Source organism: Sarcophilus harrisii, chromosome 3 (assembly GCF_902635505.1).
Source record: "Sarcophilus harrisii chromosome 3, mSarHar1.11, whole genome shotgun sequence".
Lineage (NCBI taxonomy): Eukaryota > Metazoa > Chordata > Mammalia > Dasyuromorphia > Dasyuridae > Sarcophilus > Sarcophilus harrisii.
Window position 1 is genome coordinate 443,651,821 of NC_045428.1, and position 15,451 is coordinate 443,667,271.

The 15,451-nt window shown below is 35.5% G+C and overlaps 1 pseudogene; it reads right to left on the bottom strand.

Annotated features, from left to right (window-relative positions):
• Positions 1-8,538: 8,538 nt before the first annotated feature.
• Positions 8,539-13,897, bottom strand: LOC100921244 (annotated as a pseudogene).
• Between the last annotated feature and the right edge of the window lie 1,554 nt (positions 13,898-15,451).

Genomic DNA, 15,451 nt, shown 5'->3' on the forward strand with positions numbered 1-15,451 from the left:
TCTGTGATATTACCTTGACTATAATCTCCCCTCAGAACTTCTTGGAAAGAGCCCAGAATCTTAGGAATGTCAGTGTTCCCCAAACCCTGCCCCTTCTACCATATTTGAACAGAGAAATCATTCTATATAAAGAAACCATTTTCATCACTACCAATAATGTATTAACTGCCACTATTAGGCTAATAAACACAGGAGTCCCTACAGTGGCAGCAGCTATCCACCCTCTTAACATACCCTTACTTTTCCTAAGCCATTGTTACTGATTCCATCATTAAGGAGATGAAAGAGGCCATAGGGAATACTCTACCACATTAATCAGAAATAGGGGGGCGGAGCCAAGATGGCGGAGAAGTCACGCGCGACTTTCTAAGCTCTTCTCTTACCCTCTTTATCAATATTATATCGAGCCTCAAAAATAGTCTTGACTGCTACAATTCGGAAAGATAAGAAGTAGAACAACTCACCGGCCGAAGAAAATCTGCAGTCTCGCCAAAAAAGGTTGGTTCCGGGGCCAGGGGAGATCGGCGCAGACGAGAGAGAATTAGGGTTCGAGGAGAGTCTCAAACCGAGGGTGAAGGCACAGATCTCAGCACAAGCGACGCCCCAACCCAGCAGTACAGGGGCCTCTCCTTGGGGCAGTTGTGAGTCCTGCACGGCGAGGAGGGCGCAGCCAGGTTAGCCTCAATCTGCGCAGTGGGAGCTCGGCTTGGGGCCATAGAGCTTTTCCAGGGCCGATTTGCATCAGGCAGAGACGCTAGGCAGAGTTTGTGGCGGTCTGCGTTCTGCAGTCAGCTGCTAATACTCACAGTCCCAAAAGAGGCTCCGGCCTGGGGCAGTGACACTTTCACCACTTAGTCTCTAGCCGAGGGCAATCGCTAATCCACTCAGCCCTACTAAGCCGTTTAATAGCTCGGCCAGTGCTGAATCCACTTCCTGTTGGGGGAAGGGAAAACTCTCACCCAGAGCACTCCCATACCTCGGAGCCAGAAATCGGTTTACATCTTTCCCTGCTCTGCTGAGGAAGCTGGTAACCCCCTTGCCTAGGAGACCTACCCTAAAGGCTTTAAAACATGAATAAAAAGATGAAAAGAACAATCGACAGCTTCTATGCAGAAAAAGAGCAGGTCAGCAAACCTGAAGAGACCGCAAACAGCAAAAATGCATCAGACTGTCCTCCTTTACATAATGCTCTCATAGAAGAGACCATTAAAAGTCTCAAAAGAGAGGTAGAAGATAAATGGGGAAAGGAAAGAGAAGCCTTACAAGAGAGCAACAACTTCCTGAAATACGAATTGGAAAAAGTAAAAAATCTCAGGAAAGTAAGAATTGTGAATTGGAAAAAATAAAGAATTCACTAGAAAGTAGGATTTGTGAATTGGAAAAGACAAAGAACTTGCAAGAAAGTAGGATCCGTGAATTGGAAAAGACAAAGAACACGCAAGAAAGTAGGATCTGTGAATTGGAAAAAGAAAATAATTCACTAAAAAAAATTAGTGAAATGGAAAAAATTCTACAGACCAAAACAATACATTCAAAACTCAATTGACATATACAGAAAGAAGTAAAAAGCTATTGAAGAAAATAATTTTTAAAAATTAGAACTGAACAAATTGAAACTAATGATTCATTGAGACAGCAAGAATCAGTCAAGCAAAACAAAAAATGACAAACTGGAAAAACCACGAATTATCTACTCACAAAACGACAGACTTGGAAAATAGATCTAGGAGAGATAATCTGAGGATTATTGGACTTTCTGAAAACTATGATGAAAAAGAGCCTAGATACTATTTTACAAGAAATCATCAAAGAGAACTGCCCAGATGTAATAGAATCAGAAGGTAAAATAGGCATTGAAAGAATTCATCGAACACCTTCTGAAAGAAACCCTAAAATAAAACCCCAAGGAATATTGTGGCAAAATTTCAGAACTATAAGATTAAGGAAAAATCTTACAAGCAGCCAAAACCATTTAAATACCGAGGTGCCACAATAAGGATCACCCAAGATCTGGCTGCCTCTACATTAAAGGAAAGAAGGGCCTGGAATATGATATTCCGAAAGGCACAAGAACTTGAGATGCAGCCAAGAATAAACTACCCAGCTAAGCTGAGCATTTTCTTCCAGGGAAGAAGATGGACATTTAATGAAACAAATGAATTCCATTTGTTTCTGAAGAAAAAACCAGAACTAAACAAAAATTTGATCTCCAACCATAGAACTCAAGAGATGCAGAAAAGGTAAAAATAACTCTTGAGAATTGTATTTCTGTTGTGGATATACAAAAAGAATACATGTATAATTTGATTGTACTGATATAACATAAAAAGGGAAGTAGATATGGAAAAGGGATGATGGCAGAATAAGGTGGGAAGGAGGGATAAAAGAGGGAAACCACATCCCACAAAGAGGCTAAGGAAACTTATCATATCTGAGGGAATTTAGAGAGGGGGAGGAACATTGTGTGAATCTTACTCTCATCAGAGTTGGCTCAAAGAAAAATAATTGACATTTGTTTTAGAGAAAATTCTCTCTCTGCCTCATTAAAACGGGGAGAGGAAAAGGAAAAGAAAAAGAGTAATAAGGAAGGAAGGGGAAAGACTCAAAGGGGGAGGGAGGATTATAAAGAGGATAAGTATCGTGATACAAGAGGGGTAAAAGTTAAGAAGGGGGAAAGAGGGTGGGGGAGGGAAGAATAAGTAAAGCACAATCTGGGGTTATTAGGATGGCAGGAAATACAGATTTAGTAATTCTAACCGTAAATGTAAATGGATGAACTCCCCATAAAGAGGAGGCAGATAGCAGACTGGATCAAAGTCAGAACCCTACAATATGTTGTTTACAAGAAACACATCTAAAGCAGGGGATGCATATGAGTAAAAGTAAAAGGCTGAGCAAAATCTATTATGCTTCAGGTGAAGTCAAAAAGAGGGTAGCCATCCTTATCTCAGATCAAGCAAAAGTAAAAATTGATCTAATTAAAAGAGATAAGGAAGGTAACTACATCCTGCTAAAGGGTAGCATAAACAACGAAGCAATATCAATATTAAACATATATGCACCAAGTGGTATGGCACTCAACTTCCTAAAGGAGAAGTTAAGAGAGTTGCAAGAAGAAATAGACAACAAAACTGTAATAGTAGGAGATCTCAACCTTGCACTCTCAGAATTAGACAAATCAAACCAGAAAACAAATAAGAAAGAAATTAAAGAAGTAAATAGAATATTAGAAAATTTAGGTATATTGGATCTTTGGAGAAAATTGAATGGAGATAGAAGGAATATACTTTCTTCTCAGCAGTTCATGGAACATATTAAAAATTGACCATATATTAGGACATAAAGACCTCAAATTAAATGCAAGAAAGCAGAAATAGTAAATGCTTTCTTTTCAGATCATGATGCAATAAAACTACATTCAACAAAAGTTAGGGGAAATAGACCAAAAAGTAATTGGAAACTAAACAATCTCATCTTAAAAATGATTGGGTGAAGCAGCAAATTATAGATACAATTAATAATTTCACTAAGATAATGACAATGATGAGACATCATACCAAAATTTGTGGATGCAGCCAAAGGGTAATAAGAGGGAATTTTATATCCTTAGAGGCTTACTTGAATAAAACAGAGAAAGAAAAGATTAATGAATTGGGCTTGCAACTAAAAAACTAAAAAGACCAAATTAAAACCCCCAATCAAATACTAAATTGGAAATTCTAAAATTAAAAGGAGAAATTAAAAATATTGAAAGTAAAAAACTATTGAACTAATTAATAAAACTAAGAGTTGGTTCTATGAAAAAGCCAATAAAATAGATAAGCCTTTGGTAAATCTGATTAGAAAAGGAGGGAGGAAAATGAAATTAGTAGTCTTAAAATGAAAAGGAGAACTTTCCACCAATGAAGAGGAAATTAGAGAAATAATAAGGAATTATTTTGCTCAACTTTATGCCAATAATTGATAACCTAAGTGAAATGGATGACTACCTCCAAAATACAGACTTCCCAGACTAACAGAGGAAGAAGTAATTGCTTTGAATAGTCCCATTTCAGAAAAGAAATAGAACAGGCAATTAAACAATCCCTAAGAAAAAATCCCAGGACCAGATGGATTTACATGTGAATTTTACCAAACATTTAAAGAACAATTGGCCCCTAATGCTATATAAATTATTTGATAAAATAGGGAATGAAGGAGTCCTACCAAATTCCTTCTATGACAGACATGGTACTGATACCTAAACCAGGTAGGCTGAAAACAGAGAAAGAAAATTATAGACCAATCTCCCTAATGAATATTGATGCTAAAATCTTAAATAAGATATTAGCAAAAAGACTACAGAAAATCATCTCCAAGATAATACACTATGATCAAGTAGGATTTATACCAGGAATGCAGGGCTGGTTCAATATTAGAAAACTATCAATATAATTGGCCATGTTAATAACCAAATTAACAAAAACCATATGATCATCTCAATAGATGCAGAAAAAGCATTTGATAAAATCCAACATCCATTCCTATTAAAACACTTGAGAGTATAGGAATAAATGGACTTTTCCTTAAAATAATCAGCGCATCTATTTAAAACCATCAGTAAGCATCATATGTAATGGAGACAAACTGCAACCATTCCCAATAAGATCTGGAGTGAAACAAGGTTGCCCACTATCACCGTTACTATTTAATATTGTATTAGAAACGCTAGCTATAGCAATAAGAGCTGAGAAAGAGATTAAAGGAATAAGAATAGGCAATGAGGAAGCCAAATTATCACTCTTTGCCGATGACATGATGGTATACTTAGAGAACCCCAGAGATTCTGCTAAAAAGTTATTAGAAATAATCCACAACTTTAGCAAAGTTGCTGGTTATAAAATAAACCCACATAAGTCATCAGCATTCTTATATATCACTAACAAAATCCAACAGTCAGAGTTACAAAGAGAATTCCATTTAAAGTAACTACTGATAATATAAAATATGTTAGGAATCTATCTGCAAGGAAATTCAGAAACTTTATGAGCAAAATTACAGACCACTTCTCACACAAATTAAGTCTGATCTAACCAATTGGAAAATATTAAATGCTCTTGGATAGGGCGAGCAAATATAATAAAGATGACAATATTACCTAAACTAATCTATTTATTTAGCGCTATACCAATCAGACTCCCAAAAACTATTTTAATGACCTAGAAAAATAACAACAAAGTTCATATGGAAAACAAAAGGTCAAGAATTTCAAGGAATTAATGAAAAAAATCAAATGATGGTGGCTTAGCTGTACCAGATCTAAAATTATATTATAGAGCAGCAGTTACCAAAACTATTTGGTATTGGCTAAGGAATAGATTAGTTGATCAGTGGAATAGATTAGGTTCAAGGATAAAACAGTCAATAAATATAGCAACCTAGTCTTTGATAAACCCAAAGATCCAGCTTTTGGGATAAGAACTTACTGTTTGATAAAAATTGCTGGGAAAATTGGAAACTAATATGGCAGAAACTAGGCATTGATCCATACTTAACGCCGTACACCAAGATAAGGTCAAAATGGGTTCATGACCTAGGCATAAAGAATGAAATTATTAATAAATTAGAGGAACATAGGATAGTTTACCTCTCAGACCTGTGGAAGGGAAGGTCTTTATGACCAAAGCAGAACTAGAGATCATTACTGATCACAAAATAGAAAATTTCGATTATACCAAAGTGAAAAGTTTTTGTACAAACAAAACTAATGCAGACAAGATTAGAAGGAAGCAATAAACTGGGAAAATATTTTTACAGTCAAAGGTTCTGATAAAGGCCTCATTTCCAAAATATATAGAGAATTAACTCTAATTTATAAAAATCAAGCCATTCTCCAATTGAAAATGGTCAAAGGATATGAACAGACAATTCTCAGATGAAGAAATTGAAACTATTTCTAGTCATATGAAAAGATGCTCCAAGTCATTATTAATCAGAGAAATGCAAATTAAGACAACTCTAAGATACCACTACACACCTGTCAGATTGGCTAAGATGACGGGAAAAAATAATGATGATTGTTGGAGGGGATGTGGGAAAACTGGGACATTGATTCATTGTTGGTGGAGTTGTGAACGAATCCAACCATTTTGGAGAGTAGTTTGGATCTATGCTCAAAAAGTTATCAAACTGTGCATACCCTTTGATCCAGCAGTGTTACTGCTGGGATTATATCCCAAAGAGATTATAAAGAAGGGAAAGGGACCTGTATGTGCACGAATGTTTGTGGCAGCCCTTTTTGTAGTGGCTAGAAACTGGAAACTGAATGGATGTCCATCAGTTGGAGAATGGCTGAATAAATTGTGGTATATGAAAATTATGGAATATTACTGTTCTGTAAGAAATGACCAACAGGATGGTTTCAGAAAGGCCTGGAGAGACTTGCACGAACTGGTGCTGAGTGAGGTGAGCAGGACCAGGAGATCATTATATACTTCAATAACAATACTAGATGATGACCAGTTCTGATGGACCGGGCCATCCTCAGCAACGAGATCAACCAAATCATTTCTGATGGAGCAGTGATGAACTGAACTGGCTATGCCCAGAGGAAGAACTCTGGGAGATGACTAGGAACCATTGCATTGAATTCCCAGTCCCTATGGTTATGCACACCTGCATTTTTGATTTCCTTCACAAGCTGATTGTACAGTAATTCGGAGTCTGGTTCTTTTTGTACAGCAAGGTGGTGTTTTGGTCATGTATACTTGTTGTGTATCTAAGTTATATTTTAATATATTTTAGCATCTACTGGTCATCCTTACATTTGGGGGAGGGGGTGGGGGGGTAAGAGGTGAAAGGTTGGAACGGGAGGTTTGGCAATTGTTAATGCTGTGGAGTTACCTATGTATATATCCTGTAAATAAAAGGCTATTAAATAAAAAAAAAATTAAAAAAAAAAAAAAAAAAAATCAGAAATAAAAACACAGGAAGAAGATCAAAAAGCATAAAGTCGATGTGATGTCTTAGAAAGAGCACTAGACCTAATCAGAGGATCTCAAACCCCAGGTTTGGTGCTTATTTAGAATGTTACTTCATCATGGGCCTTAGATTGCTTATCTATTAAATTAAGCAAATGAATTAGTGACTTCAAACTCAAATAAAAGCTAGATCACTAAAGCATATATAAAAATCCCTGCATATTAACATTGTTGCATAATGCCACACATTGACTTAGAAAAACATATATTAATGTTATATTTTTATTTATTTTGTTACATATTTCCAAATTATATTTTAATCTGGTTCTGGAATCACTGTGGAGTGTTGTGGGTTATGTTTGGCTTGTGGTTTGGGTGTTTGAAACTTCTGGATTAGATGACATCTAAATTTTCTTCTACATATAGGTTTAACACACTCCTAGATAGAAGTCAGACATCTTCAAAATGTGCTTGGAGTGCTGGACTTGGTAGGAACTGTTTCCCCATAGTCAAATTATGGAATCCCTAGAGGCTTTGGCTCCCTCATCTATTAAACAGGAATAAATTTAATACATAATAATCTTAAGAACACAGTTCTTATTCAACATCCCTGAAATGGTCATGATATAAGAATTCAAATTTTATTTGAAGAAATTTAGATTTGGACTTTCTATAATTCATCTTTTTTTTGTTGGTTGATTTGAGGCAACTGTGCTCAGGGTCATACAACTAGAAAGTGTTAAGTGTCTGAGGCTGTATTTGAACTGAAGTCCTTCTGACTTCAGGGCCAACACTCTATCCACTGTACCATCTAACTGCTCCTGACAATTCATTTTTGGTTAGAATTGTAGAATGAACTAGTTTCAAAACAAGTTCTAGATTACTTCACACACAATCAAAAAGTTAATACATTCTGAAGAACTTAAATTTTTTATCTTCAATATCCATCCACTCCCTCATGTACAATGCATAGATTAATAAAAATTTTGTACATATATAATATTTTCAAGAAGTTATTAACAATAAGACCTATAATTAGATTCTTTTTACTCTGAAACATTGCAAACTTATTCTTTTGATGTAGGATATAAGGATAACTTTAGACAAAAAGTCATGCAAGGATACTGCAACAAACAAAGTTTGTTGAAAAAAAGATAAATTGGAGCAGCTAGGTGGTGTAGTAGATAAAGCACCAGCCCTGAAGTCAGGAGGACCTGAGTTCAAATGTGAACTCAGACACTTAATACTTCCTAGCTTTGTAACCCTGGGCAAATCACTTAACCCCAACTGCCTTAGCCAAAAAAAAAAAGAGGAAAAAAAGATAAATCAAGCTTTAATAATTCAATGCTATCAATAAATGCATTGAATTCTTTGAGTAAAATAAATGCCAGTTTTTATCATAAATCTAAAACATTTATTATCTTGAAACCAAACTGGCTTCAGCTATTTTTTTTTTGTTTTCGGAGGGTCAGATCTTTTTAAAATCAAAAGTTTCTTATTCAATGGAAACTAAAATATTTGTCTCATTCTTTAGTCATTTGCATGAGATAGCAGAAGGTTCAAGGAAGGATGTTTTTGGTTAGTCCACATCAGAATGTGAATCTTCTTGGACAGAAAGTTCATAATCCCCAACATTCTCAGGCAATTAAATGTCTATCTCAGCATTACTTTCTGTACCACAATTAATTTCATCAAGGAAATGAGGCTTATCTTCTTCTAAAACATAAGTGTTAGGACTTGTTACTTTGCAACAAAATTCAACAGAATAATTTTCAAACCCAAGATTGTTGTTAGGTAGATTGTATTCTAATAGCGATGTCAGTCTTTTCAAATAGAATAAAGCAATACGAAACTTTTGTGTTTCCCATCTCTTCTAATACTCATATCCCAATCTGTAAATCCTCATATTTTCCTTGATCACAACCCCAAAATGTGCTCTCCATGGTGCAGCTTTTCTCTACTCTTCTTTCCCTCCATAGAGCAAGACATGCTAGAGATTGTATGAACTTCTTCCTCTACAAAGTCACAGTTGTTCATACAGAATGCTAGGGCAGTATGGTTCAATGCCTTAGAAAAAGTCCTGTATTCTATATCTTCAACCATATCATGAGGCAATACTATCAATAGTGTGCCACAGTCTCCTTAATGCTGTAGCATATACACATATACTTTTTTCTTTTGAGAATGACCATGATAATTTCAGTAAAGCAGAAGTGAATGTTTGATTACTGTCATATATTATAGTAGACCGTTAGCATGGTAAATTGTAAGATATAAATCTGAGTTTGGACTTTGTCACTGCCTGTTCAAATCTTCTCCACTTAAAGAACAATAGTTTTCATTAATGGCACCAACTGGGTTTAGCATAAAGATGATTTTAAAAATATAGGATTCAAGCAAGCTCTCAGCAGTAGGGTTATAACTCATGACCTATTCCAAAATTACTTTAATAACCTGGCTTGAATTAATTTTTCCAGGATGTACTAGAGCAGATAAGAAAATGCAAAAGTAATTTCTAAATTGATAGATATTTTCATAATAATTGGACTCTGGAATAGCAGTTATAGTCAATATAGGACAGCTATTTCCACACAGAGTTTCACATAACACATCTTGTTGAAAATAGATTTGCTGAGGGTTGTGTGATGATTTCAATTTTTGAAGATGCATCTGTAAAGTTGAGTATGTATATGGATAATAATAATCAAAATAGCAAATGTCATCTTTATGTAGGAAAGTGACTGTGGATGTAATCATATAGCAGGATTTTTCTTTTTGCCCACCAGTAGCAACTAAATTTTTAAAGAAATGATTTTGATAGTAACAAATATCAGTACCTACATAAAGTCACCATGGTCTAGCATGTAATGCTTCCTGGACTGAATACATAAAAAGTTGCACACCATAATTAAACTGTTGGATTTTTCACAGTTGATGATATTAAATCAGTATCCAACATCTGTTCACATTCCACTGACTTCAAAGTAAAACAACTAATCATTATAATTGCTGTTTGTATTTGAGTTCAGAATAATATCATATTCATTTTTTAAAATTTGAATAACTTACTGTAGATTTATAGTTTCAGTTTTGGAATTAAACTTCAAACTTTCTCCTTCTTCTGGTGATGTATAATTTGGTTTATCCAGGTCATACATAACTTTATCTTGATAGCACTTTGACAAATTAGTCTCTCAATATCCTGGGTAATTTCTGCCCACCATGCAGTCTTTCTAAACTAGGTTCTTTAAAGTGAAGTAGAGTGTGACCAAAATAATCAGGAGAAGCCACTTCTTAATATTCAGGAACAGATTTCATATTTTTTACAATCTCAGCATATAGACCAGAATCATAGAGTTTTATGTAGTATGTGGAGTACTTCATCTGATGCTTAATCTACTGATGAAAATTAGATGCAGAATTTTATTTTTTTTTTCTAGTTTCAGCTCCAGTAAAGCATTGCCTTCCTGATTGAACATTTCAGCTCTTAAAGAACACATTTCCACAGGTAGAAATATAGGGACATGTTTCAGTGCATGTAATGGAGGAAAAGTAAGAACTGGACTCCATTCTAGCAGTGAAGCACTGGAAAGTTTGGGGAGCATTCTGTAGTGTTAAGTGTTGTATCCAAATCTTCACTATATTGCTAGTGATAAACTTCAAAAATTTGATCTCTTAAAAATCAATTGATCATGAGAAAAAATTAATCTATTCAATGATTTACAGGGAAACTTAGGAATCTTACATGTAAGAATTAACTTTTCTTCTCCACCTGTAAAATAAAAATACTCAGTCCTTCCTACCTCACTGAGTACTTGGGGAAATAGTAGAATGTCACATAGGAAGCCCTTTGATCATTGAAAAGGTACTGAAAAAAATCCTGAAGTATTCTCTATTAAATTATCTTGCTAATAAACATAATGTCCTTTTAAATTTTCTACAGAATAAAAATCTTTTGTGTTTTCTGTTCTGATAAGCCTTGATGAAATTGCTCCATTTTGATGACCTTTCTGTTGCTGCAATGAACTATCAACATTTTTAATATCTTCTTTTACCAGGTCTAAAAAGGCAAACTGTTTGTCACCTTCCTTTCCCTGTAAAATGATATTCTTTTTTCACTAAATTTATTAGACTATTTTGTTTCCACAGATGACTCTTCTTCTATAGGAACAATAGGTGCACCTAGATTCCTTCCATTGCCAAGGGCTTTGGTTCTTCATCAATTAAATTGCATTCCTGAAAGTCATGGAAAAGTTCATGGGAAAAATGTTCAAATATTTTTGGTTCTTCTGTTGATTGTCCTAGCTCTTGCTTGGGTTTTGATTTATTAATACCGTTCTCAGTATCATCATTTTTTAAATTTTGATCTATAGCATCATCATTCTCAATTTCATTTTTTAGCTTCTAATTCAAGGATTTCATTATCATCCTTTTATCTACTACAAAATTCACACAGTAAACTGGAGAGCTGATCCAAAGGTACAATCATAGAAATAACTAGTAATTGGAAATTTAAAGCATTTTTAATAGTTGATAATGGAAGATGATTTATCGAAAAATGTTTCCTCATAATTAGACTAGGTTTGTTGACAAGAGGATCAAGAGAACTAACTGCCAAGCAATTTTGTGAATTGTTGTATACAATTTTCATCCCATTCGTGCCAATAGATGCCTTTCTTCCCAACTTGAGGCCTGTGACACTTTTTAAATTCTGTTAAATTTCCTTCCAGATGAACATGTTTCTGTGCTGATTATCTTGCTGGTGCCAATCTACATAAATTGTTAAAAGCACATGGACATATCCTCTGTCTACAGCTCTCATAGCATTTGTTTTTTATTTTAGCAATGTAGCAAGTGTGTCTAAAGCAACTTTCATAAGGCTGGTGTTCTTTATACTAAAAGAGCCAATGACTTTAAACATCAGTTCCATAACAACATTTTCCCTAAGGACATGGCATTCACAGGATGAGTAGAATATACTTGAAAAAGCTGAAGCCATGGCAGCACTAAATGCTGATTTTACAAATTCTCTCTCACCAGATTCAGATTTATACTTAAGTGCTCATTAATTCTATACTACAATCTAAATTCTTTGTCTCTTGATCCAGTTCTCACAAAAAAGGTGTGAACTTGCATCATTAACTCTTCCTGTGGTGGAAGTTCCCTGCTGGTATTCACAAGTAACAACAACAATATTTATTGTTCTACTTTTAGAGACTAAAACACTTGGTCTCTTACTACTATCACCTGACACCAATTCAACAAGAATGTTTGAGATATTAAGTGTGGTCTGAGGATCTTTCCTTCTCTAATGATGAGAGCAGAACATCTATTCCTGTGGAACCTTTGGCTGTCATTTCTTTCCCATTTTCTTTTGACCTTGGTTAAAGTGAAAATTCTGTTTCTAGACATTCATAGTTGATCTTTCATTTCACAGTCAGATAATTACTAGTACGTTTTTTTTTCCTGCTAGCACTTTTAATTTGTTCATCTTGCCAGTTACATCTTCATTTTAATAATTCTTCATTTTAAGGTCTGGACCTGAAAGGAAGGGCTTCCTCCAGCTCTCACTCACTCCTGCTCAGGTAGTGGCAGGGACTGCTTTTCCGAAGGCCCTCCATAAGTCACTTGCCACCAGCCACCCTGCTTTCATACCCAGTGGGTGAGGAGGGGCGGTGATAATGGAGGAGGTAGCAAATCTTGTTTTGTATCCCAGGCAATGTTAGCACACTGCCCTGCATCATCAGAAATTTTAGTTCTTCATAGCATTGAGAATGAATGATAACAACCTAAAAAATTTGATCTCTAAAAAAAAAATCAATTGATCATGACAAAAAAAATTAATCTGTGCAATGATTTACAGGGAAACTTAGGAATCTTACATGTAAGATTTAATACTTTATTTCCCGACCTGTAAAATAAAAATCCTGGGTCCTTCCTACCTTGCTGAGCTCTTAGGGAAATAATAGGATATCACATCGGAAGCCCTTTGATCCTTGAAAAGGCCCTGAAAAAGTCCCTAAGGTATTCTGTAATAAATTATCTTGCTAATAGACATGATGTAGTCTTTTAATTCCCACAGAATTAAGACCCTTTGTTTTCTGTTCTGATAAGGCCAAATTTGAACATAAGATGAATTGTTGAAAAAGTCATAACCTGCTAAAAATTGGAGTTTGTTTTGTTTTGTTTTTAAATAAAAATATTGCCCCAAATATTGGTCCCATCAGTTCAGACAGCATTGCTTTAATTCTTGTAAAGAAAACTCCTCATTGAGATGCAATGATGACAAGAGCTTATTTTTCATGAGCTTTTATAAAGCTCAGTTTAAACAACTACCGATATCAGATGATTCGAGAGATGGAATGCAAGAGAGATTTTTTCCTCCTGTTTTTAATACGTCTTCTTCATTTTTGAAGTGGTTGCATGGTTCATCAGCCCACTCAGTAGTTTCCCCCTTACTAGTTCTCTTTTTAATTAATAGACTTGTGAATAACCACAACTGCCTTGTGGGACACACAAAACACCAAACAGATGACTAACTTGCAGTAAGCAATCTGCTCAATGCAGTGCGCCTTAATTTAAGCCATACGGGGGCCCCCCAAAAAACAAAGGCACGGCAAATATGCAGTCCTAATGTGTAGTTTTTCATCTGTTTCAAGTTAAAATAAGTCCCTGGTGTGTAGAAAGTAACATTCGTAAAAGTGAAAGCAATGGCTCTGATTTATTGCCACCTGTTAGCATAAGTCTGACCTGCCTAAGCTCAGGGTCCGCCTGATCCTCTGGAGCCCCTGCATGGAGTTGGGTACAAGTTGGAAGTCACTATGAAGCATCAAAGTGAGAGCTAATGTCAAGGGGCAACTAATTCTCTGTGGCTCACTCCAGGTAATTGAGGCTATTCCCCATCTTGAGCATGGGCAACACTGTACCCCTGTTGCCATGGTCATCTGGCCCAGTTTATGGACAAGAGCATTCTCCTGGGGTTTGGGGAGGGGAAGATCTGGGAGGTGGGTGGTTCATTAGAAACTGGCTGGAGGGCAGTTCAGATCTGTAAACGACAGCTGTCTAATTGGTTTTGCTTGTGTGTACTGTCTTTGCTTTTACAATGGGAATGGGCTACCCAGCCTTTCTAATTAGATTGTTAAACATAATAGCTGAATGGCACAGCAGTAAAGAATTTGCCCTTTTCTTTGTAAGCTGGAGAATAGGGCTCAGAAAAGATTCAGAATTTTTTTCCAGCCCATTTCCCCCATCATCTTATCTGATGGTAATGAGACTAAGTTTATTTCTTTTTAAATGCTTGCAAAAGAGCACAGGCCATGTTGAAGTTCAAACTAGATGTCAAAACACACACACACACACACACACACACACACACGCATGCAATACAGTAGCAAATTTCTATTTTCCTTCAGTCTCTTGTTTCCCCTAATTGGTGCCTTGTTGGCAACTTCCACTGAGAAACCAAGAATGAAATAGGCTTGAGAAGTGAACTACTCAGTCACCCCTCAAGGTGGTCTCTGGACCTTGGCTGAGAAAAAATCGTAAAGCAATGCAGAAAAACCTGTCCTGTCCTATCATTGTCTTAGGGGAAGGGTGAGAGCTGGAGGAAGAGGTAGGAAGAAGAAGAAGATTAAAAAAAGAGACGAAAGAAAAGTAGACAGAGATAAAATTTTCTAGACTGGTTGCTCCTGCAGCTTTCAAAAGTTCTGGCTTCACTAAAGAAATAATTTCTTTTCTTGGAACATCCAAAGATACCATTTTAAATCTACTTTTCTGTATTACATACATCATATAGGTACCACTTATCTTTATAGTTAATACCACTTGTGTTTTTTATTTGATATAAGATCTGATCAGAACTTTTTGTTTACCTTTGGTTATAAAACTCTGCTTTTCTCCATGTATTACTTATTTGTTTTCCATAGACTATTATTCAGCCTCTAAAGTGCCAATATTATCTTCTGCAGCTTAAACATGGCCCCAACACATCTAAATCCTGAGACATCTGCAAATGGCTTTGATTTTGGGCAATTCATTGGTGATTTTAGGCCTAAATAAAGAAGTTATTTTTTTCTTTGTGTAAGTGAAGAATAGGTTCAGAACTATGGTCCTGTGTCCAGGGGCAACAGTGTCAATGACTTCCCTCTCTACTATTAGAGTCCAGTTCTCAGTAATGATAGAAAGAAATGGCCATTTTTACATCATATTCTTCTCTTTCAAACTCAAAATTACTAATGTAAGTGAAGACTCTGTGACACTGAAAAAATCACTAACCTCTCTGAGATGATCTAGATGATTTTTGAGGGCTCTTCATTCTTGAAAGTATGGTTCCATGAAACTAATATTTAAATGCTGCTAGGAATTATTATTTAAAATGGCAATTTAAATCTCTTCTGGTGCCACCACAATATGCAGATTGACATATATTCCCTGATATAATACTATTAAACCAATTCAGATTTTCAACTATATTTTATTAATATGGTTAAAAA